Source organism: Uloborus diversus, unplaced genomic scaffold (genome assembly GCF_026930045.1).
Source record: "Uloborus diversus isolate 005 unplaced genomic scaffold, Udiv.v.3.1 scaffold_13, whole genome shotgun sequence".
In the NCBI taxonomy this organism is placed as follows: domain Eukaryota; kingdom Metazoa; phylum Arthropoda; class Arachnida; order Araneae; family Uloboridae; genus Uloborus; species Uloborus diversus.
In genome coordinates, this window is record NW_026557987.1 from 2,789,538 (window position 1) to 2,815,827 (window position 26,290).

Below are 26,290 nucleotides of genomic sequence, written 5' to 3' on the forward strand. Positions count from 1 at the left end.
TGAGACTTTAAATGAGATTTTATATATATATATATATATATATATATATATATATATATATATATATATATATATATATATATATCTTTTAAGCATCAACCGTTGCATACGAATCGCATCCCAGATCTCCTCTAAAGAAACTTATATTCACACATGTATTTAAGATTGTAAATTAAATTAAGTGTGCTGATCATGTAGAATTAATCTAAATTTATTTTTTTTGATTTATAATGAGTTAAATTTTATTCAAACGAATAAATACATTTATGTTGAATTTCCAAGGAAGGAGAAAAGAGGAAACAACCTCTTCCTCCTCCCCGAAAAAGACAGCAAAACATCTTATCATTCATGAAACTTTCATCTTGAAAACCAACGGAGCACAGAGAAATAATCTTTCCACCCCTCCTACCCTTTCGAGTCACGTGACGTGATGATGATACATCTTCCTCCTTGTTGTGTCGGCAACAGGTCTCCGGGATGCGATATTCTCGTCTGCTGGAGCTCCCGTCAAAAGATTCGAGGTGGTTTGATGAAAGAACGTCACCTTTCTCAACGCGGTATTGATATCGTCCCATGCAGAATAGTTTTCCGAAAATATAGAAGGAATTTTTATCGTTTGCTGGATTATCGTCTGATGCTGTAGAGAAAGGTAAGGCTTGAAAGGTATCTAATATATATATATATATATATATATATATATATATATATATATATATATATATATATATATATATATATATATATATATATATATATATACATTTTTTAATTTTAATGAAGATGCCAAGATTTAAATTTTAACAAACTTTGCCTGTAAATAAAACAATCTTCTTTACTAATAATAAAGCTGAAAGTCTCTCTGTCCGGATGTCTGGATATCTGGATGTCTGTGACGTGCATAGCGCCTAGACAATTCGGCCGATTTTAATGAAATTTGGCCCAAAGTTTGTTTGTAGCATGGGGGTGTGCACCTCGAAGCGATTTTTCGAAAATTCGATGTGGTTCTTTTTTTATTCCAATTTTAAGAAAAAAACTATCATAAATTACGAAATTATCATAATGTGGAACCGTAAAATGAGCACAAGCCAATTGGCGAGATACGAAATTATCATAACGTGGATCTGTAACGTCGGTACAAGCCAATTGGCAAGAAAATTCATCATACATTATTTGTAAATATACAGGCGAACCAAAAGGCCTTTTAATTTTTCTATTACGGGCGAAGCCGTGCGGGTGCCACTAGTTACTAATAATAAAGCAGAAAGCCTCTCTGTCGGGATCTCTGTCCGTCAGGATCTCTCTCTGTCCGGATCTCTGTCTGTCAGGATCTCTGTGACGTGCATAGCGCCTAGACCGTTCGGCCTATTTTCATGAAATTTGGCACAAAGTGAGTTTGTAGCATGGGGGTGTGCACCTCGAAGCGATTTTTCGAAAATTCGATGTGGTACACTTTTATTCCAATTTTAAGAACAAAATTATCATAAGACGGACGAGTAAATTACGAAATTATCATAACGTGGAACTGTAACATGCGCACAAGCCAATATGCGAGATACGAAATAATCATAACGTGGAACCGTAACATGGGTACAAGCCAATTGGCGAGAAAATTCACCATACATTCTTTGTAAATATACACGCGAACCAAAAGACCTTTCAACTTTTCTATTACGGGCAAAGCCGTGCGAGTACCTTTATTGTTTGAAAATAAAATTCATTGACACCAAGAAAGCGGTTCTTAAAGATTAAAGATCTGAAAAAAGTAAGGTATTTTTTCCTTCCTTCTCTCTTTTTCTAATTTAATAAGAACTATGTGTCACTCATAATTGTTTTAATAAGAAGCACACAGTTGCAAGGAAAAATTGCTTTGGAAAATAATTAAAATATAAATAAACAAATAAATAAAATAAAAAAAGTAACAATACGTAAAAAGGTAGGAAAAAAATCTTCAGAAAAAAAATTCGCCGCGGCTCAATTTTTTTTGGAAAACTCTTGCTGGATTATTGTCTAGTGTTGTACAGAGAGATCTTGTTATGCCATCGAAAATGTCTTTTTTTTTTTTTTTTGAAACTAACAGTGTCAAAATTTAAGTTTTAACAAATTTCGTTCTCACTTTCTCTCTCGCTAACTTAAAAAGATTTGTGTTTCATAATCTAATTGTCTAAATAAGGAGTTGTATAAAAATACTAGTAGTACCCACACGGCTTTGCCCGTATTAGAAAAAATAAAAGGTCTTTTGGTTCGCCAGTATATTTACAAATAATGTATGGTGAATTTACTCGCCAATTGGCTTGTACCCATGTTATGGTTCCACGTTATGATAATTTCGTATCTCGCCAATTGGCATGTGCCCATGTTACTGTTCCACGTTATGATAATATCGTAATTTACTCGTCCATCTTATGATACTTTTGTTCTTAAAATTAGAATAGAAAAAGAACCACATCGAATTTTTGAAAAATCGCTTCGAGGTGCACACCCCCATTCTACAAACTAACTTTGTGCCAAATTTCAAGAAAATCGGCCGAACGGTCTAGGCGCTATGCGCGTCACAGAGATCCAGACATCCTCCGGACATCCAGACAGAGAGACTCCCAGCTTTATTATTAGTAAAGATTACTACAAAGGCTACAAGATTTATTAATAAAAATAAACAAAAGCACGCATAACGACAGAAAAAAATAAAATATATATTATAATTTGAATCAGGGCCGTATGCAAGGGGGTGGTTTGTAGGGTTCAAACCCCCTCCGAAATTTTTCATCCAAATAAATGGTTTCCATTATTTATTTTTTTTTTCTATTTATTTTTAGTGACAAAAATAATATTCTTGTCAATATAATTATTTCAATTTCATTTGTGAAATGAAGTTAGTAAGACTGAAAAACTGTACAAACTCATTGTGTGTTTATGGTAGTTTATTGTAGTTATTGAGAAATTCATTTATTATGTAACAGTATGGCGTTTTGTAAGAACATACCCTCCTTCCATTTAGATAACCTATTGCAAAAAAAATCAATAGAATACACATGAAATTACATTTGATAGATCACATAAATGTTTCAAAGAATGTGTTCGGTATAAGTCTGGTTATGTCCCTGATTTGAAATCTGACACTTTGAATTCAAATTACGTTTTTCGCAATCACAAGCAGGGCCCTACTCATTGAGTGACAGGACCCTACTCATTGAGGTTATTGTTTCTAGAAAGTGTTCCTGGTCCTCCCAAGCCTCCCCCTTTCCTGGGTGGTTAGGTGTGTATGGGTGTGTGTGTGCAGGAGCATGTGTGTGTGTATGTGTGTTGACAGTGCTGGTGCATTGGTGGGGACAGTAGTGGGGGACCGGTGGACGGTCCAATCTGAAAAAGGAACCACAACTTCAAGAACGGTCAAATGAAAACAATTAGCAACAATCGTGATCAATCAAAAAAAAAAAAAAAAGCAAAAAAATAATAAAATTAATTTGAAATTTGACATTTTGAATTTAAATTATGTTTTTCGCAATCACGAGTGTGTGTGTATGTAGGCGTGTGTGTTTGTGTGTGTGTGTGCGTAAGCGTTTGTGTGTGTGTGTGTTTGTGTATGTTTTTGTGTATGTGTGTTTGTGTGTATGTGGAGGGGGAAGGTGTGTGTATGTATGCGTGTGTGTGTAGAATATGGACGCAACCTCGGAGACGGTTTTTGCTGGAGGAGCAGCATCGGGAGGGGTCGGTCGACGGTGGTGCTGCTGAGGGAGGCGGGGGGAGGGAGGAAATAAAATCATAGGACGCCAAAAAAAAGACGGTTAAGTAAGAACAATAAGCAATGTGATTGCCAAAAAAAAAAAACAAATCCCCAAGGTGTTAATATTGTCCCATATAGAATAGGTTTCCGAAAATAAAGAAGGGACAGCGGACTGGCCTGTCATTTGGACAGTCAGGGGGATCAATAACCCCTCCCCCGATTTTAATTACATAATGTAATTATGCATGTTGCTTGTATTTTGCTGCATTTTTCCCTATAAAATGCATTGAATTTATTCAATTTGTCCCTCCCTCCCCCCATGGAAAAATTTGAAATGATAGGCCTGGTAGAGGAATGTGGAGTAAAATAAAATAGCGGAGAAAATGGAAATGGTGGGATAGTTTCAACTTGCTGCATCACCTATTTAGAAATACTTTACATGTTTTTAAACACGTAGTCAAATCCAGGCAAAAAATAAATTGCTCTTAAGGTCAAGCTGCATAATAATTCTAGTCATTTTCAAAATTCGATGCCCATACTGTAATATGATGTGGTCTATCAAAATTATTTTTATGGAATGATATATTTTTTGTAATTAACATTTAAAGTATCAATTGAAATCCACAGATGTTCCTTGCAGTACGCATTTAGTCAATATTAGGTATGTTTTGATTCTAAATTTTTAATTCAATTGTGCCAGTGCCAAGGAATTTAACTGGACGTTTTAAAGTTTTGAATCAAACAAGTTCGAAGTTTAGATCCTTGGTAGACTTTCAGGAATTTTTTTTTTCTAAATCATTGTGCATGGCATGGCACCCCGAAATCCCCCGCAATCATGTTGTTTAGCAGCACCTACCAGGAATACTAGTTCTATTTCTCTACGCGAAACAGAAAAGACGTTTTCTTACTATTAATACTGACTAGAAAGTCGCCCGTCAAGGGATGACGGGTGAAAATTGCTTTAACATTTGAACGAAGCCATTGTCTGTTTGGTGATGTTTTGATACTTGAAATTGTAACCCTAACTCCAATGGCTTAGCCCTTAACTCCAGTAAGTAGCGTTTATAGTAGACCATTTTTTCCTTTCTTCATTCTTCTTGGCTTACGTTCGACGAGCACGACCGGTAGCGACCGGTTAGTTAATCACGTGACAGCTAATGATCACGTGCTCCAATCAACCAATCAACTGCTTAGAATGGTAACCGATGCGGTAACCGGTTACTTACCGGTCGACCGGTGAGGTTCGTCGAACGCAAGGTGAAATGACACAGTCCTACCAGTATAACAGTTAAGTTGCCGGATCGAGTTCAGCCTTGTCACGATAAAGCCTTTCCCTGCATGTTAAACATTACCGAAATATATTATCAAATAACCATGCCATGGTGCGAGTTTCATTGTTGAAACACGCGCGTTACTCGATCATCGGCTATTATTTATATGAGGATTATCCCCAAGTTTTTGATTTTGACACTAACACCCGTTTGCTTCTCGTTGCGTCAATGGGGTCGCTTCCAAAATTTTAAAAGTATTTTTTTCGGAAAGAGCATGCTTAAAAACATAGAATTTGACCAGTTTTTAAATAAAGCCTTTAAGTTGAATATTTTTAAAAAAATTACTTAAATCGGTGCTCTTTCATCGTTTAACGCTTCTGCCGATGACATCGCAAATGATGAAATGCCATTCAGTGTTGCCATTCACAGTGCAAAATATTTAATCGCATCTTTACTCACATGTATTGGCAACGATATGGTTGATAGCAAACGTAGAGCGCCATTTTAATTCGCTGCTTGATTATCATAACGTGGAAACGTAGTAGAAAGATGCGGCAAAGTGCATCATTTGTGACGTCATAAAGACCACGCCTTGTTTGAAAAATCGGACATTTAAAAAAAATTAATTTAAAAAAACTGTTGGGAAAAATGAAAGTATTTTCTGGGTCCATGTTATTATTTTTTTGCTCATTCTATCCATTTCAATGACTAAAAGTAGTACTTTTAAGTGAAGGAAACCACCCCATTGGTCAAGTGCACAACTTGCAAAGTGAAAAAATTGTTTATTTCGTTTACTTGCTCATTCATTATCTTGTTGATTGCGCATTCGTTTATTAATTAATTCCTTTACATTTTTACATTTATTGATTCTCTTACTTATTTATTCATTGACTTACTTTTTTATTTATTCCCATTTTATTCACACACTTATTTTCTCATTAACTACATAATTAATTAATCGAATTGTTAAATTATTGCATCATTATTTGTCCTTTCATGCATTTATTTATTCATTCAGTTGATGAAAAATATCTTTAATAATAATAAAAAGAAATCATTAGAAAAATTATCTGCTTTTCACTTTAAAGTAATAAATTTCCACTTTTTTTTTTTAAAGTAGAAAGTTAAGGCCCAAAACAAAAAATGATATTTCAATGCAAAATTTATTATGAAATACATCATTCTTTCGTTACGTACTGTAATTTTCAAAAGAAAAATCTAATTTGCTCATTTTGAAAAAGATAAATGATCATAAAAAACATACTCCACATTTCCACAAGATATCAGACAAAAGTTATTTTTATTTCTCTTACTCTGTCCTTAGTTAAACTTAGGTTTAATATTCATAATTGTTTTAATAAGAAGCGTAAAATTGCAAAGAAATACTATTTCTAAAAAGGTTTCAGAAATATTTTAAGGGGAGTCAGTACCCTAAATACTTTCAAAAATTCGATTTTCTGATTTTTATATATTTTGAAACTCTATTTCAATACCTTTTTAATGATACAAACTTCTTGATCGTGCTCATATTAGAAGTAAGTTAAAATAAGCTTTAAGAAAAATGTAAACCTATTTTGATGAAGTATGATTTTCCCCTTTAAATTGCAATATCTCGAAATGGTATTTTTCAAACTAAATGTTCCTTTTTCTCAGAAACTAAATTGTGTTAGGCCTTGAAATTTTTACCACCTTTTCCAAATCAGGGGTGATTGTGTTCCGGTATTTTACCGAATTCCCGGTATTTTCGGAAGTATTTCCGTTATTTTCAGGTCCGGAAATACCGGAATTATGTTTTTTTTTCGTTATGCTTTTATCTCCCTACCTTCGCATTTTTTTTAAAAATTATTATTATATAATACTCAAATATACCTGCAAGAGCCTTAAGATGGACACCTATCCCTTAAGATGGACAAATGTCAAGATAATTTTGTATAACACCAGCTCAAAAGTAACTTTGTAATCCATTAAAAATTTAATTAAATGTACACACAAAATTTTGACTCAGAACTATTTAAAACTATGGCAAAGGTGCACTTAAGTAATAGGGACCAAAGATTACACCCCCCCCCCCTCCGTTCTCGCTTTGAAACTTTCAGGTATTTTTTGATGAACTCACAATCACCCCTCATACATCTAATTGCATCTACTGAAGTAATTTTTTTCTCATATTCGAAAAATATTTTTTTTTATATAGCTGATTTCGTGTTGCAAAAAGGCATTTTTTTTTTGAAAAAAATACAGTAACTTGCACATTAGAATTTTTTTAAAAAAAACTAAGCTTTCTTTCTATAAAATTTTACTTCAGTATAGAGGAAAGAGTTTACTTAAGGTACAGAAAAATTTCATAGATTTTGAGAAAAAGGTACATGAACCTGTGCAAATTAACATTGACGGTATAGGGGGTACTGACTCTCTTAAAGAAGTAAATAAGTCAAAAATATGTATAAACGCACGAATAACTACATAGATAAATAATTAAATAAATAAAAATAAATCGAAAATAATGGGGAGGAAACTAATATTAGAGGCACATAGCCGAAGAAAAACCTTTCATAATTCATAATCATATAATACTTTTGCAAGAGAGAAGAACCAAACTAATGCATAACCAAAAGAAAAATGCCAAAAACTCTGAATAAGTCAGAGGTATATAGGAGTGGTAAAACTGAAATTTACCACCCCTAAGCCACGGCTAAGGACCAGAACTACATGCAATATACCGACAACTAGGTTATTCCACCATTAAAGATGAAACTGCAATCTCCGGATGTGATAACCGGACAGTTGGAAAATTGCACGAAGCTTAAAAATCATTTCTTAATTAGAATCGACCGCTTATCTCATTTCATTCCGCCGCTTTAATGTGCTAAGAAAAAAATACATATTGTGCACCTAAATATTTTATTCTTTATTTTTCCTCATTTGTTCACAATTTTTTTAGTTTCCTTCGTGTTAAGTTTAATTCTCAGTTTTTTTTAGACTTCTATTACCGGTGCCGGATCTGCGATTTTTTCAAGCCGAGACCAAAGCTTCAAATTACATTTCTTACCCACCGTTTTCAAGTTTTTATATTCAAATTAAGCAAAAAGGAAAAAAAAATCAGAAACAGGGCGAATCCCCCCTTAGCCCCAGAAGTTATCGCCCGCTTGCCCCATTCTTCGTTATAGTTTGTTTTTTACTTCCTTTTACAAAAAAGGAAGTATTGTATTCGCGAAAAAAATTTCACTCAAAAATCGACCTTAATTTCCATTTTATCGACCTCCGAATGAATGTTGAGTTTTTTTTTTTTCGACTCGACCACACGTGGATATGTGCCTAAGAACATATAGACACGCGAAATATCCATTTTGACGATTCCCGAGTTAATTACAACGAGTTTGCTCTTGACGTCTGTATGTATATATGTATGTGTGCGTATGTGTGTATATATGTCGTATAACTCAAGAACGGTATGTACTAGAAAGTTGAAATTTGGTACGTAGACTCCTAGTGGGGGTCTAGTTGTGAACCTCCTCTTTTGGTTACATTCGGATGTTTATAAAAGGGTCTATTGCCCCTTTTGGGGAGGAAATCATTGTTAATTTCGATGTAAACTCAAGTGGTATTATAATTTGGCGGACACTTGGCGATATATCGCTAGTCTTTTGGTCGCCAAGTTTTGTCGCCAACTTGGCGACAAATTTGGCGATTTAAAAAAAAATTATTTGGTTTATATTTGGCCATTGTTGGTGATATTTAGAGAGTTAACTAATGGATCACATTTAAATTGCCAATAATGAGGAAAAGACATTAAATTGGAGTAAAAGGAAGTCATGTGATGCACACATTAGCTCGTTTTTTTTTTCTTTTTTTTTCTTCCTCTAGCAGTTTTGCTTCATTTCTTGCGTGGTTTTTCTCTTGCGTATTTGAATGCTTTGATTTCAGTTTTAAGGTTTTAATGTTTCGTGTGTGTATACATAAATATGTGTATGTGTCAGTAATTTGAAAATGCAGGGTCTAGTATGTACAAAAATATGCGCCAATCATGGTATGGCAATATAAACAAATGTAAGGGCTTCTAAATAGCCATTAATTACTCTTTTTTTTTGTGTGCAAATGTTCATAGCTGACATTTAATTTTATTTAAAACTAGTGCCACCCGCACGGCTTCGCCCGTAATAGAAAAATTAAAGGTCTTTTGGTTCGCTTGTATATTTACAAATAATGTATGGTGAATTTTCTCGCCAATCGGCTTGTACCGACGTTACAGTTCCACGTTATGATAATTTCGTATCTCGCCCATTGGCTTGTGCCCATGTTACGGTTCCACGTTAGGATAATTTCGTAATTTATGATAGTTTTTTTTCTTAAAATTGGAATAGAAAAAGAACCACATCGAATTTTCGAAAAATCGCTGCGAGGTGCACACCCCCATGCTACATACTAACTTTGTGCCAAATTTCATGAAAATCGGCCGAACGGTTTAGGCGCTATGCGCGTCACAGACATCCTACGGACATCCTACAGACATCCAGACATCCAGACATCCTCCGGACAGAGAGACATTCAGCTTTATTATTAGTAACTAGTGGTACCCGCACGGCTTCGCCCGTAATAGCAAATTAAAAGGTCTTTTGGTTCGCCTGTATATTTACAAATCATGTGTAGTGAATTTTCTCGCCAATTGGCTTGTGCCCACGTTACGGTTATACGTTATGATAATTTCGTAATTTATTCGTCCATCTTATGATTTTTTTTTCTTAAAATTGGAATAGAAAAAGAACAAAATCGAATTTTTGAAAAATCGCTTCGAGGTGCACACCCCCATGCCACATACTAACTTTGTGCCAAATTTCATGAAAATCGGCCGAACGGTCTAGGCGCTATGCACGTCACAGACATCCTACAGACATCCTACAGATATCCTACAGACATCCAGACATCCAGACATCCTCCGGACAGAGAGACTTTCAGCTTTATTATTAGTAAAGAAGAAGAAGAAAAAGAGTGATTTTAAATTTTCGTGTTTGACAAAAATTTATACTTTTTTGGTAATGAATTTTGCGTTTTTGTACTTAATTTCAACGTTTTAGAATTAAGTACATGTACTTAAATAACTCTTACATACTTGTTCAGCACGCTTCACTGAGAAAACGTGTTTTGACCATCCCTACAATGCTAAGTAAATCCCCCCTCCCCCCGAAAGAACGAGTTGCTGAGAGAAAAAAAAATGCTACAAATTTGCTCGGAGATGCCCTCCTGTCTTCTCCCCCTTCCCAGGAAACGCCAAAATTTCGAAACTTTTATGAGGTGAAAGACAGTGACTGTAAACCATAATTTTAACAACCCGACTCCAACGGTGTACAACATAAATTGGGAAAGCAAGCAAATGCAATAAAATGCTAATACAAAATAAACGGCCGAACGATCGATATTCGAGTCCGTTGGATTGTCGTAGATCTTCGAGTTTCGAATTTCAACTTTGGTTTGTCGTGCATATTTTCGAGTTGAACAATATGGAATTGATATTTTGTATGAATTTAAATTTTGGTGAAACACCTTGTATTTGAGAGTTCTGTTTTTGAGATCAACGGACAAAATGGAACATTTTTAACCTACTTTTATGCTTGAATATCCAAATTTATATTTGAACTGCCAAAAGGTTCCTGCCAAAGAGGGTTTTCGGGGAGAAATGCCTGAAATAATTTAAGTTTAAGTGTTCACGGTTCATAATATAGTATTAAGTAATTCACAAGTGTTCTCAACTTAATTCTTCATTTTGTTGACAAAACTTTCTAGTAGCTTCATGCACTACTCAAGGTTACAACTAACATCAACAGATTGGAAAAACTTCAGAAAAAAAGAAGGCGTCGCAGTAAGTGAGGTTACAGTATATATTACTATTTCACCTGTGCAGACCTAATTTACATAAATGATTCTAACAACCCCTCCTAATGGAGATTTTTTTTAAATGAAGAAAATATACATTTTACATAAATTAACTTTATTGTTAATTAAGAACGCACCAAATATCATATTTTGCTGAATAGCGAACACCGAATATTTGGTTAAAATTCTAACCGAATGTTCAGCAGAATAGTGAATTTGGAATTTTTTTTGAATATGTATTATATTTTATTGTACGCCTATTTAAAATAGAAAATGTTATCTATTCTGTGTCTGCTGTGAAATTAAGTACATCTCCATTTAATATCCTAAATTCATCTGCATTTAGTAATTATTTACTCAAAATAAGCAAAATGTGAAGTAAATTATTCTAAGAACAAAAGCAAATTTATACGGTAAATAGCTAATTTCGTTCATGTTTATCTGTAATCCTGAGTTAATTGATAATTAATTTATTTCCTAATATACAGTGGCTCCGAAAAGTGTTCGTACACTTTGAAATTTTTTAGTAAAACCAAAATAACTCAAAACTGAATTCGAATATAAAGTTCAATATTTTTTCACATCATTCCTATGTCATTCTAAATATAACCTATTGGTTTTTTTCAAAATATTGACGGATCTTCTTTTTGAAATGGGTCAGAAAACGAAGAGACAGAAATAACACGCCACAAAAGTCATCGTACACTCAAATATTTTCGAATAAATTCATGATTAAAATTATCATATGCCGTTTTATTAGTATTTTTGCATTGTGTTGACCCTTATAAGTCATTTGGCTTTAACTTTTTGTTTATTTTTTCCATAATATATTGCTTATTACTATAAAATGGCTGGTATTCGTAAAAAACCGCAAACGCCATTAAAATTTGAATTTTTTCCCCACAGTAGTGGTAAATTGGTTTGAACTGTCTCTAAATCAGTTAGTTTATTTCTTTATATGGTAAAGTGCTTGATAAAATGCTTTAATTAAAGAAATCGGACCGAAAACAAGCTAAGAAAAGGTCAACCGGAAAAGTTGACAAAACGTGATTGTAGATTTAAAGTTAAAAAACTTATGAAAAATACAAATTTGAGTACTGTAAAAGTTTCTGCAGGGTTAAATGAAACATTTTACGTTTAATTTTCCCCTAAAATTGTTCGCCGAGTTCTTTGATTAGCTGGATTAAATAGGACCTCTTCCCGCAGAAATTTTCTTGGTCGTGCGAAAAACAGAAAGCTTACGCTTTTCGTCCCAAAATCAATGGTAAATAAGCTAAAAACAGTTTAGAATCATGTTTTACTTTCAGATAAAAAGTAATTTAACATTTTTGGTTAAATTGTTGTATAACTGTAATTAGAAGAAAATATTAGGAACTTAATCTTAAAAGCTTAGTTGGATCAGTTAATCAGGACGGTGAAGGTGTTTTAGTGTGAGGGTGCATATCAGCATCAGGACTTGGTAGTTTGTAATTTTTTGATGGAATAATGAATCATGCTGTCCCTTTAAACATTTTAAAAATCAGTTTTGAACTCTTAGCCAAAAATTTGTTATTGGAAACAACTTGTTTTTTTTATCAAGATAACGATAAGAAGCACACGGTTTTCAACGTTTGCGTCTAGTGCCTCGAAAATTGTCCTAAAGTTTAGAAAATACCACCTCAATCTCCTGATTGTAACTTAATGTAACGTATTTAGAGATATCTGGAGGCTAGATTACGAAAATAGGGCTTAAAACGAAAATAGAGCTAGAAATAGTAATACTCGAAGTGTGGTAGAACACTTACTCAGAAATTGCGCCAAAAAAAGAAAGAAAAAGAATGAAATTTATTCCCAGACGTTTAAAAGGTGTTATGAATACTGTATGATGTTCTACTAATTAATAACTTAATAAAAAGTTAGATTATTCAATAATATATAGACATTTTATCAAGTGTACGAAGACTTTTGTGAGATAAAATTTCCGGCACTTTTCGGTTTTTGATTTTTAAAAAATTAAGTTTTAATATTTTTTGAAAACTTTTCATGTAGTTTTGTTAAAAATTGATCATAGATCTTACAATTAATTACCTATTTCGAAATATTAATTCTGACCAATGGATAGGGGCCTATTTCGTTGAAAGTCGTAGGTGCACGAAGACTTTTGGGAGCCACTGTATATATGATTTGATAACTGATAATCAGAGCAACATGTTGTAAATAATCTTGTATTTACCTGTCCTTGCAATACCAACCTAATTTGCTTAAAATTTCATTATAAATTACCTTTTACTCAAGTGATTTTCTGCTATCTTAATCCCTTCAGTATCTCTGACAAAAAATTGTATCGAAATTTAAATAAGGTGTCAAATTCAAACATTACCAAATCATTTTTACATTTTATCTTTCAGCGCAAATGATATTTACTTTGAAAGTGACAATATTAGTAACAATTTGAATTATTTTTTTACTTTGGTACTATACTATAACTTTTATTAATTGCGTTAAAAAAATGTGGTTTCTTTTTTTTTTTTTTTTTTGCGAAATGTCGAATAGTTTACTTTGTTTGCAATTTGGTTGGCGAATATTAAAGAAGTCGGCCGAACCAATTATTCGGGTTGTCTGCGGAAAAGGCTAAAATATCAACCAAATATCCAGTGCATCCCTAGTATAGTTTTTCTGCACAACTCTTCTTTCTAAACATTTTCTTTGAAATTTTTCTGCAACTTATGATTGTTCTGTTTCTTTATCTTTACTAATAATAAAGATCAAAGTCTCTCAGTCTGTAGGATGTCTGGATATCTGTGTCTGGATCTCTCTGCATAGCGCCTAGACCGTTCAGCCGATTTTCATGAAATTTGGCACAAAGTTTGTGGCATGGGGGTGTGCACCTCGAAGCGATTTTTCGAAAATTCGATTTTGTTCTTTTTCTATTTCAATTTTAAGAACATTTTCCGGAGCAAAATTATCACAAAATGGACGAGTAAATTACGAAATTATCATGACGTGGAATGGGAGAGCGAATGAACATAGCCAATTGGCGAGAAATTCGTCATCCATTATTTGTAAATATACAGGCGAACCGAATGACCTTTTAATTTTCAACTACGGGCAAAGCCGTGCGGGTACCACTAGTATCAAATAAAATCATATATTTTGGAAAATTAGAGAAAGAAATTGCCAATGATATGACAATTCATTTCAAACCACCAACTGTGTTATTGCATCTTATAAGGAAGTTGTGACAAACTTAACATTTCACAAAATGAGAAAAATACTAACTGCAGATATGAATATGCAGACTAATATAGTGTTTAGTAATATGATTTGCATTTTCGATGAGCTCTTTCTTGTGCTTAGTTTATTGAGAGTTATTTCTTTACTAATAATAAAGCTGAAAGTCTCTCTGTCTGGATGTCTGGAGGATGTGTGGATGTCTGGATCTCTGTGACGCGCACAGCGCCTAGTCCGTTCGGCCGATTTTCATGAAATTTGGCACAAAGTTAGTTTGTGGCATGGGGGTATGCACCTCGAAGCGAATTTTCGAAAATTCTATGTGGTTCTTTTTCTATTCCAATTTTAAGAACAAATTTCTCATAAGATGGACGAGTAAATTACGAAATGATCATAACGTGGAACCGTAACATGGGCACAAGCCAATTGGCGAGAAAATTCACCATACATTATTTGTAAATATACAGGAAAACCAAAAGACCTTTTAATTTTCCTATTACGGGCAAAGCCGTGCGGGTACCACTATGGGAAATAAAACTAAATAGTTTCCCAATTCGTCGCGCCAAGAAGAATGCCATTTTTTCTATTCATAGTATTTTTACTGGAAACAACAGAAAAATTTTCATGACGTTCCCCTACCGCATGAGTACCACTTATTATTATAACTATTTGTAAATAAAGTTCAGTAATGAAGAAAAGTTGAAGCATCATCAATCCCCAAAGTCAATATCAAAAACTATATATATTAAAGTATATTATTTCTTTTTTTTTTCTAGTTCAAAGACTTGCAATCATTTGGCCAAATTGGCGGGAAAATTCACCATACATTATTTGTAAATATACAGGAAAACTAAAGGACCTTTTAATTTTTCTATTGCGGGCAAAGCCGTGCGGGCAGCACTAGTTATAATATAACACCTGTACATTGTGAGTTAATAAAAAAAATGTGTAATTTTTAATCTCAACAGATAATAAGGTAAGTTTCGAGTTTAAGGTAAACGAGCTTTACATTGCGGTTACTAAATCAGCCAGGGCGTACCCATCCTGGGGTCATAGGAGTTATCACATAGTACAGTTTACTCACATTATAACAGACCTCACGTGTAAAATACTATTGCTCTAGGATTGATAGTATGACTCAAAAGAAATGTTTTTTTTTTGGGGGGGGGGGAACCTTTATTTGGCACTGTAATATGTGTTCCTGACACTGCAGGTAAGAATTACAAAAAAAAAAAAATAATAATTTGAATTTTGTCATCTTGAATTCAAATTATGTTTTTCGCAATCACGAGTGTGTGTATGTAGGCGTGTGTGTTTGTGTGTGGGGAGTGTGTGTGTTTGTGTGTAGGGGTATGTGTGTTTGTGTGTAGGGGTATGTGTGTATGTGTGTAGGGGTATGTGTGTATGTGTGTAGGGGGTATGTGTATGTGTGTAGGCATGTATGTGTCTGTGTGCAGGCATGAGTGTGTGGGTAATTGTGTGTATGTATGTGTGTAGGGGTATGTGTGTATGTGTGTAGGGGTATGTGTGTATGTGTGTAGGGGGTATGTGTATGTGTGTAGGCATGTATGTGTCTGTGTGCAGGCATGAGTGTGTGGGTAATTGTGTGTATGTATGTGTGTATGTGTGTAGGGGTATGTGTGTATGTGTGTAGGGGGTATGTGTATGTGTGTAGGCATGTATGTGTCTGTGTGCAGGCATGAGTGTGTGGGTAATTGTGTGTATGTATGTGTGTAGGTATATGTATGTGTGTAGGTGTATGTACGTGTGTGTAGGTGTATATATGTATATGTGTGTAGGTGCGTGTATGTATGCGCGTGTGTGTAGGACATGGATGCAACCTGGAGACGGCTTTCGCTATAGGAGCAGCATCGTGAGGAGCCGGTCGACGGTGATGCTGCGGAGGGTGCTGCTGGGAAAATAAAATCATAGGCCAAAAACAGTCAAGTGAGAACAATAAGCAATCGTGATTGCTCAAAAATAAATAAATACATAAATAAATAAAAATAAATAAATAAATAAATCCCCCTGCTTTATGAAATCCTGGAAACGGGCCTACTCTTCTCCAGATATATTCTTTGTACAAGCGTTTCCGAATTGTGAATTGCAAGTCGGTTTTTAGTAAGTCTTAAAGCTCTAATGTTCAATTTAGCTACATTTTTGTCACTTAAAAAAAAATAAATAAAATAATTTACTGTATAGAATGAATGTTTTGCAGTTCACTAGAATTTTGATAAAATGATACGAAAAGAAAAGTTATCCTTTTTTTTAACTGTAGAAAATTTTTGTTGATGTATGAAGTAAGAACAAAGTGGTAGAATTCAAGAGGTTTTTAAATTTCAAAAGTAAATATTTGCTGACAGTTGAGTTTTGATCCAAAATACTGAAGCATCCTTCGAAAGCGAATTTAAAAGAGATAGAAGCGGTTTTTATGAAAATGATCTTCGTTCCTTTTAACTTCAATTTTGTATAGAAGTTCAAAAAAGAAATCAGTAACATAACCCCGTAAGACATTTTTACTCGCAATAATTGACTTCGATTCATTTTTCATTAGAATTTACTTAACATTAAACTATTTTCGATACTTGCTGGATAGTTAACGGAATTATTTCCAACGAAGGTTCTTTTAGATTTGGCAACTTAAGTCCGCCTAGGAAAGAGGACTTCCTTCACTGCTGAATTTCCTTTGCTGCAAAATTAACTTTAAAGACAAACGACCTTTATTTCGCTCTAACTACATCCCCTGGCTTGCACGGACAACCTCGAAAATAAAAGGTACGTCGAGTGACGTGTGTTAAAAAAAATAATAATAATAATAATAATAAGATTTATATTTGAAAAGCAACCACAGAAAAGTTATTCCGAAATGCTTGGATATACATACATTGGTTCAAAGAAAAAAAAATTAATTAATTTGAATTTTGACATCTTGAATTCAAATTATGTTTTTCGCAATCACGAGTGTGTGTGGGGGGGATATGTGTGTTTGTGTGTATGGGGTATGTGTGTGTAGGCATGTGTGTTTGTGTCCAGGCATGAAAGTGTGGGTAGTTTTGTGTGTGTGTGTGTAGGTTTTTGTGTGTGTATATGTGTAAGTGTCTGTATGTGTGTGTGTGTGTGTGTAGTTGTGTATGTATGCGCGTGTGTGTAGGACATGGATGCAACCTGGAGACGGCTTTCCTTATAGGAGCAGCAGCGTGAGGAGCCCGCCTGTCCACGGTGATGGTGCGGAGGGTGGCGGTGGGAAAATAAAATGATAGGACATCAAAAACAGTCAAATGAAAGCAATAAGCAATCGTGATTGCTCAATAATAATTTGAATTTGTGTTTGTGTCTGTGTGCAGGTATGAGTGTGTAGGTAGTTGTGTGTATGTGAGTGTGTAGGTGTGTGTGCGTGTTTGTGTGTGTTTATGCGTGTAGGTGTATGTATGTGTGTGTATTTGTTTGTGTGTGTGTAGGTGTATATATGTATATGTGTGTGTGTAGGTGCGTGTATGTAGGCGTGTAAGTGTAGGATATTGACGAAACCTGGAGACTGTTTTCGCTATAGGAGCAGCATCGTGAGGAGCCGGGTGACGGTGGTGCTGCAGAGGGTGCTGGCGGGAAAATAAAATCATAGAACATCAAAACAGTCAAATGAAAGCAATAAGCAATCGTGATTGCTCAAAAAAAAAAAAAAAAAAAAAGTGCAAAATTCCCTGTAAGAATAATGACCACAGAAATTTAAGATTCCCATCAAAGTTTGGACATTAGTACTAAAAACTCCTATTTAAATAAAAAACTTCGTAAGTAAAGTTAACACTGCTATAAAAAGTCAAACGAATATGAAGAGATACATCTGAGAGGATCATTGGAATAAAGGCAAGAGTCTCAAAACAGCTTCAACAGAACCTATAAATCCTCGGCAGAATTAGGATATTAGTCCCCAAAAAATCCTTACTTGAGTGAGGACAGCAGTCCTATAAAATACCTAAACCCTCCATTAAAAAAAAATTAAAAAAAAATAAAAATAGTAAAAAATTAATTTGAATTTTGACATCCTGAATTCAAATTATGTTTTTCGCAATCACGAGTGTGTGTTTGTGTGTGGGCGTGTGTGTTTGTGTATGTGGGGAGGGGGTATGTGTATGTGTGTGTAGGCATGTGTGTTTGTGTGCTGGCATAAGTGTGTGGGTAGTTGTGTGTATGTGTGTGTGTGGGGGGGGGGTATGTGAGTGTGTGTGTAGGCATATGTGTTTGTTTCTGTGTGCAGGCATGAAAGTGTGGGTAGTTGTGTGTGTGTGTGTGTGTGTGTGTAGTTGTGTATGTATGCGCGTGTGTGTAGGACATGTCTGCAACCTGGGGATGACTTTCGCTATAGGAGCAGCATCGTGAGGACCCAGTCGACGGTGATGGTGCGGAGGGGGGCGGTGGGAAAATAAAAAGATAGGACATCAAAACAGTCAAATGAGAACAATAAGCAATCGTGATTGCTCAAAAAAAAAAAAAAAAGCTCTTTATTGTGCATCAGTACACATCGTTTCTAAAAATTCCTGTAAGAATAAGGGCTAGTTTTTGAACAGCATAAACAGTCCCTTTAAGAATATCTGCATAAAGAAAATAGTTCCCAAACCCCTTTTAGAATGAGAAAACCATAATCATTAACCATTCTGAAATAATGTTAAGGGCAAATCTAAAAGTCCGATTAGAATAAATGTAGCAGCATAAGTCTCCATAAATACAACTTAAATCCTTGGTTATCTTCTACCGGAAGCATAAAAAGAAATTAATAAATCGCGGAAAAATAAACAAAGGAGGGGGGTGGGATGTAAAACTCCCAATTATAGGAAAAAGCTTCAAAAATACTTTTTTCGTTTCTGCAAAGTTGGAAAATAGAGTGCAAAAAAGTGTTGAGTTAGGGGATTTTTTTTTCTATATTTACAGTTGAGGCAGTGAGTAGCAAAAGGATGTAAGTGGACATTTTCAAGTTTTGAGTAAAACCCGTTTAAAAATAAGGTCCCAGGTAGGCTTAAATGAAAAAGGTTTTCTAAATCATGCTGAATAACAGCACCTACCAGGTATTTTGTAGTAAGTTACCGCCCTAAGCCAGGGTTGAGGCAGAAATACTTAAAATACACCACCAGCTCAGTTATTCCATCAGAGGACTGCAGTTTCGTGCTTTTTAGCACTCATCAGCCCGGAATAGGAATCACATGAGCTGGTGGCGAAAATCCTCTTAAGGGAGCCAAGAGAGCCAAACAAACTGGCAGCTAATGTAGAATTAGCACACCAGATGAGTGACCGCAGCAATGGTGCGGTTCAACTCAAAGATTGATGGCGAGGCATGGTATTTTGTAGTAAGTTACCGCCCTAAGCCAGTGCTAAGGCAGAAATACTTAAAATACACCATTAGTGTATTTTAAAATTGATGGAATAACTGAGCTGGTGGTGGTATTTTGAGTATTTCTGCCTTAGCCTTATGAATAAATTAACCAACGTTTTGAAGCACAAAAGTTGCAAATTACTGCAGACACGCGTTTCGGAAGACACTTCTGGATGACTTTTCATCCAAATGCTCGCACTTCTTTGCATTGAAAAGGTGTTCCTCGCAACACCAAAACAAGTGTCTGCAGTAATTTGCAATTTTTATGCTTCAAAACGTTGGTTATTAAATTCATTTAATTTTCAACACAAAGGTATTTTGTAGTAAGTTACCGCCCTAAGCCAGAAATACTTAAAATACACCACCAACTCAATTATTCCATCCGAGGACTGCAGTTTCGTGCTTTTTAGCGCTCATCAGCCCGGAATAGGAATCACATGAGCTGGTGGCGAAAATCCTCTTAAGGGAGCCAAGAGAGCCAAACAAACTGGCAGCTAATGTAGAATTAGCACACCAGATGAGTGACCGCAGCAATGGTGCGGTTCAACTCAAAGATTGATGGCGAGGCATGGTATTTTGTAGTAAGTTACCGCCCTAAGCCAGTGCTAAGGCAGAAATACTTAAAATACACCATTAGTGTATTTTAAAATTGATGGAATAACTGAGCTGGTGGTGGTATTTTGAGTATTTCTGCCTTAGCCTTATGAATAAATTAACCAACGTTTTGAAGCACAAAAGTTGCAAATTACTGCAGACACGCGTTTCGGAAGACACTTCTGGATGACTTTTCATCCAAATGCTCGCACTTCTTTGCATTGAAAAGGTGTTCCTCGCAACACCAAAACAAGTGTCTGCAGTAATTTGCAATTTTTATGCTTCAAAACGTTGGTTATTAAATTCATTTAATTTTCAACACAAAGGTATTTTGTAGTAAGTTACCGCCCTAAGCCAGAAATACTTAAAATACACCACCAACTCAATTATTCCATCCGAGGACTGCAGTTTCGTGCTTTTTAGCGCTCATCAGCCCGGAATAGGAATCACATGAGCTGGTGGCGAAAATCCTCTTAAGGGAGCCAAGAGAGCCAAACAAACTGGCAGCTAATGTAGAATTAGCACACCAGATGAGTGACCGCAGCAATGGTGCGGTTCAACTCAAAGATTGATGGCGAGGCATGGTATTTTGTAGTAAGTTACCGCCCTAAGCCAGTGCTAAGGCAGAAATACTTAAAATACACCATTAGTGTATTTTAAAATTGATGGAATAACTGAGCTGGTGGTGGTATTTTGAGTATTTCTGCCTTAGCCTTATGAATAAATTAACCAACGTTTTGAAGCACAAAAGTTGCAAATTACTGCAGACACGCGTTTCGGAAGACACTTCTGGATGACTTTTCATCCAAATGCTCGCACTTCTTTGCATTGAAAAGGTGTTCCTCGCAACACCAAAACAAGTGTCTGCAGTAATTTGCAATTTTTATGCTTCAAGACGTTGGTTATTAAATTCATTTAATTTTCAACACAAAGGTATTTTGTAGTAAGTTACCGCCCTAAGCCAGAAATACTTAAAATACACCACCAACTCAATTATTCCATCCGAGGACTGCAGTTTCGTGCTTTTTAGCGCTCATCAGCCCGGAATAGGAATCACATGAGCTGGTGGCGAAAATCCTCTTAAGGGAGCCAAGAGAGCCAAACAAACTGGCAGCTAATGTAGAATTAGCACACCAGATGAGTGACCGCAGCAATGGTGCGGTTCAACTCAAAGATTGATGGCGAGGCATGGTATTTTGTAGTAAGTTACCGCCCTAAGCCAGTGCTAAGGCAGAAATACTTAAAATACACCATTAGTGTATTTTAAAATTGATGGAATAACTGAGCTGGTGGTGGTATTTTGAGTATTTCTGCCTTAGCCTTATGAATAAATTAACCAACGTTTTGAAGCACAAAAGTTGCAAATTACTGCAGACACGCGTTTCGGAAGACACTTCTGGATGACTTTTCATCCAAATGCTCGCACTTCTTTGCATTGAAAAGGTGTTCCTCGCAACACCAAAACAAGTGTCTGCAGTAATTTGCAATTTTTATGCTTCAAAACGTTGGTTATTAAATTCATTTAATTTTCAACACAAAGGTATTTTGTAGTAAGTTACCGCCCTAAGCCAGAAATACTTAAAATACACCACCAACTCAATTATTCCATCCGAGGACTGCAGTTTCGTGCTTTTTAGCGCTCATCAGCCCGGAATAGGAATCACATGAGCTGGTGGCGAAAATCCTCTTAAGGGAGCCAAGAGAGCCAAACAAACTGGCAGCTAATGTAGAATTAGCACACCAGATGAGTGACCGCAGCAATGGTGCGGTTCAACTCAAAGATTGATGGCGAGGCATGGTATTTTGTAGTAAGTTACCGCCCTAAGCCAGAGCTAAGGCAGAAATACTTAAAATACACCACCAGCTCAGTTATTCCATCAATTTTAAAGTACACCATTGGTGTATTTTAAGTATTTCTGCCATAGCCAGCTCAGTTATTCCATCAATTTTAAAATACACCATTGGTGTATTTTAAGTATTTCTGCCTTAGCCAGCTCAGTTATTCCATCAATTTTAAAATACACCATTGGTGTATTTTAAATATTTCTGCCTTGACCCTGGCTTAGGGCGGTAACTTACTACAAAATACCATGCCTCGCCATCAATCTTCGAGTTGAACCGCACCATTGCTGCGGTCACTCATCTGGTGTGCTAATTCTTACATTAGCTGCCAGTTTGTTTGGCTCTCTTGGCTCCCTTAAGAGGATTTTCGCCACCAGCTCATGTGATTCCTATTCCGGGCTGATGAGTGCTAAAAAGCACGAAACTGCAGTCCTCGGATGGAATAATTGAGTTGGTGGTGTATTTTAAGCACCTACCAGGGTTACTAGTACTATATGTTGCCCCAAGACAGAGGAAAGAATCACCTACCATTTGTACTGGTTATCTCCAAATTTTTAATTTTGCCACTTACATCCCTTTGCTTCTCACTGCCTCATTTCGTTGCAGATTACTCCAAAAGGATTTTTGTGTGGTCACCATGAGCAATGAGCTACTGTTTTTGTTCTTTTAATTTTTGTTTAAAATTCTGTCTAATTACTTCTTGAAAAAAAAAAATAATCAAGAAATTTTCCAACTCTTTCTTCAGCATGGTGACTACTAAGTTATGAGGAATAATGATGAAATTCTTGAACTGTTTCAGCTCTTTCATAAGTTCAAAACGGGAGATTTTTCATTAAATAAAGCATTGCGCAATGGAACGGTGGTCATGCGGCTCATGACATATGTTAGAGAAGCGAAATTATTCGGTGATTAATTTATATCTTTCAAGTACACTTTCTTAATTTAAAATGAAGTTGACCAAAAAAGGGAAGTAAATCGAAAGTCTATAATTTAATTAGCGCAAAGCATTTGAGCCAGGAAAAAAACCGTAAAAATACACGCTTACATTCTTTAAGGACCGTCCACAAATAATGTAATGCTGGGAGTGGGGAGAGGGTTCATGAAATTGTGATAGTCTTTACTAATAATAAAGCTGAAAGTCTCTCTGTCCGGAGGATGTCTGGATCTCTGTACGATGTCTGTGACGCGCATAGCGCCTAGACCGTTCGGCCGATTTTCAGGAAATTTGGTACAAAGTTAGTATGTAGCATGGGGGTGTGCACTTCGAAGCGATTTTTCGAAAATTCGATTTTGTTCTTTTTCTATTCCAATTTTAAGCCCATTTTTCACAGAAATTTAATAAAATGGGAAAGAATCTTTATCTTCTTTACTAATAATAAAGCTGAAAGTCTCTCTGTCGGGAGGATGTCTGGATGTCTGGATATCTGTAGGATGTCTTTGACGCGCATAGCGCCTAAACCGTTCGGCCGATTTTCATGAAATTTGGCACAAAGTTAGTATGTAGCATGGGGGTGTGCACCTCGAAGCGATTTTTCAAAAATTCGATGTGGTTCTTTTTCTATTACAGTTTTAAGAAAAAAAATCATAAGATGGACGAGTAAATTACGAAATTATCATAACGTGGAACCGTAACATGGGCAGAAGCCAATTGGCGAGATACGAAATTATCATAACGTGGAACCGTAAGATGGGTACAAGCCAACTGGCGAGAAAATTCACCATACATTATTTGTAAATATACAGGCGAACCAAAAGACCTTTTGGTTTTTCTATTACGGGCAAAGCCGTGCGGGTATCACTAGTTTAGAATAAGAGATGGGAGGGGGATAACAAGAAGTGTGACATCACACATTTGCTTTGGAAAAATAGTGCAACATGTGGCACAGGGGGGGGGGGGGGGGTAAAATTTGTTGAAAAAAGTGCGACATCATTTTTTTTGGACAACCCCTTAAAGGTTTTCAATACATGACTTCACGTTTTGAAGTGGGATGGAGGTTCGTGAAGTTGTGAGTAAAGGGGGGAGGGGAGAGACCAAAAATGTTGGGAAAAGTGTGGCATAATGTATGGACAACCCCTTAGTTAAATGCAGGTTTCATTGTTCTGCAGTTTTAATTAGTTTTTCGTACGCGTTTTCCTATCTAAAACGCTGCAGTTCACACACGGAGAAAGGTATACTGTAAAAGTAGGGTTGACCGGGGCACGTTTACGCGGATTTTTTTTCAACGAATTTTCTAAATTTTATGTTTTAATTTAGGAAATTTTAGACATTGCGGTTTTATGAAGCAGTTAAAGGAGTCAAAATTGGCATATGCAGTTGTTACTCAGCTTGCGTTTTTAACCGTTAAAAAAATTATTTTTTATGTCCAAGTCAGTTGCGTAAACTTGCCCCGGACACGGGGCATGTTTACGCATATTTGTTTTGACATCTACTGTCTGACCACGGATTGTATAGAAAGACAAACATCCGTTTTACAGCCAGAAATGGACGAATCTATTATTTTTAACCGATCTCAACTTTAGCAGAAGCAGAGTCTCATTCAAATGAGTTGAATGCCGGCATCAAATTTTTACTTTCCCCCCTCATTCAGATAGATTCCTCTTATCTAGACGTTTGAAAATTCTATACAATCCGTGGTTGGACAGTAACATGGTTCTGTTAGTGTTTTGAACATAATGTCTTACCATTGTTAAAATGAAGCAAATTTATTACAGACTGAATAGTGTATAAAATAAAAGTTAAACGGGCATGAAGCATCACTACATTTTTGTAAGCTATAAGATACGAATTTGTTACTCAACTAAAAATTAAATGGTGATTTTCAAAACTAAATAGCCTGAAAATACTAAAACGCTTTGAGACAGTTCGGAGCTTAAAAAGCATCAGGAAGTAAGACACAGTAAGAATGATCGTAAAGGTGCTCCGACGTTCAACGCGTAAACTTACCCCGTCGCCAAGTTGGGATTTATTTTTAACGTGCAAAAAAAACATTTCAGTTCATACAAATGCAATTCTCAAAAAGGGATAAAATTCTGCTAATTTTTATACATTTGTTCTTTCTTAACTAAGCATTATTTCAGTGGTTCCCAATCTTTTTCCCGTCGCGACTCCCATTTTACCAACTAAACAACCCGCGATCCCTATGTCTCCCCCATATATATATATATATATGTGTGTGTGTGTGTGTGTGTGTGTGTGTGTGCGTGTGTGTGTCTGTATTGGGGTACCTAGGGGTTGGTTGAAGTGGCTCTCGCCAGGGGCGCACCAACAAGTGGGGCGGCAATTTTCCAACATTACTTCAATATATATATATATAATTTTTAAGTAAAATTCCTTAATTTTTTTTTTAATAGAAAAATATTTAGGACAGAGCTAGAAGAGAAAAGGAAACAATCCTTAATGCTCCAGAAAGAAAAAAGAGAGACTTTGCATACATTTCGCATTTCCTGGGTCAGCTTTACGTACATCGTTGGCATATCTGGGACGGGTGAGGGACGGTTTTTCGCCCCGGATGATCCTTCCTTTTCGGGAAGAGGGCAGCATTTTAACTCTCGATGGAAAAATATTAATTTAAAACTTTTTTTCAAATAAAATGCAGTATATTATCTGCTACAATAATAAATGCAAGTAAACTAAAACAGATTTTTTAGCAAAGATTGTCTAAAACTGGGTAAGAGAAAGATTGAAAAAAATTGTGAGGGAGCGTTTCCAAGGCATTTTTTTAAAGAAGGTCGTCGCGAGATCAAACAAGAAGTTCTGTCTAGAACTAGACGAGCCTACTTTCCCGTATACCCATACTACTTTCTAATACCTGATCAATATTCTCAAAAATAGCTAAAATCACAAATGTTTTCAAACATAATTTTGAAATACTTTAAGCTGATCTCTAGGAATAAAATATTCCTAACTCATCTAAAAAAAAACTTAGAAGCGTAAAAAAACGAACAAATAAAATAGCAGCAACTTTTAAACAAAGCAGCTAATACAATTTTTTCCATTAAAAAAATCTTTAACAGCTTCCAAAACGAAAAAATAATAATTAAAATTAATAAGCTCATTAAAATAAATACATCATATCGAAAAAAAAATCGTTTCTTTTTCCCCTGTTGCCAAAAACAATTTTTTAAATGAATTAATGCACTTATCAAAATAAATAAAAACAATAAAATGTCAACTTAAAGAAATAATTTTCATTGTCAATAAAAAAAAAAAAAATCGTCTGCGCATATCTTTATGTAGAAGCATAAATGACTTCGAGTTTATTCGCCGAAAACTGAATACCTAAATTAAAACTTTAGCTAAAAAATAAAAACAAGTCAGATCAACAATAATTATTTCACAGTCAAAACCATAGCTGCGGAGTCGGAGTCAATTTCATTTTGGGGTAAAGGAGTCGGAGTTGAATATCTAAGAATCGGAGTCAG

At 35.4% G+C, this 26,290-nt stretch overlaps 1 protein-coding gene across 1 annotated transcript in view; it reads left to right on the plus strand.

Annotated features, from left to right (window-relative positions):
* The first annotated feature begins 484 nt into the window (after window positions 1-484).
* The window catches only part of LOC129232620 (bestrophin-2-like), a 93,343-nt gene continuing 67,537 nt past the window's right edge, over window positions 485-26,290 (plus strand). Inside the window, exon 1 of the mRNA XM_054866751.1 lies at window positions 485-649. The gene's annotated coding sequence lies outside the window, so the exon portion shown is untranslated. The remainder of the gene's footprint in view (window positions 650-26,290) is intronic.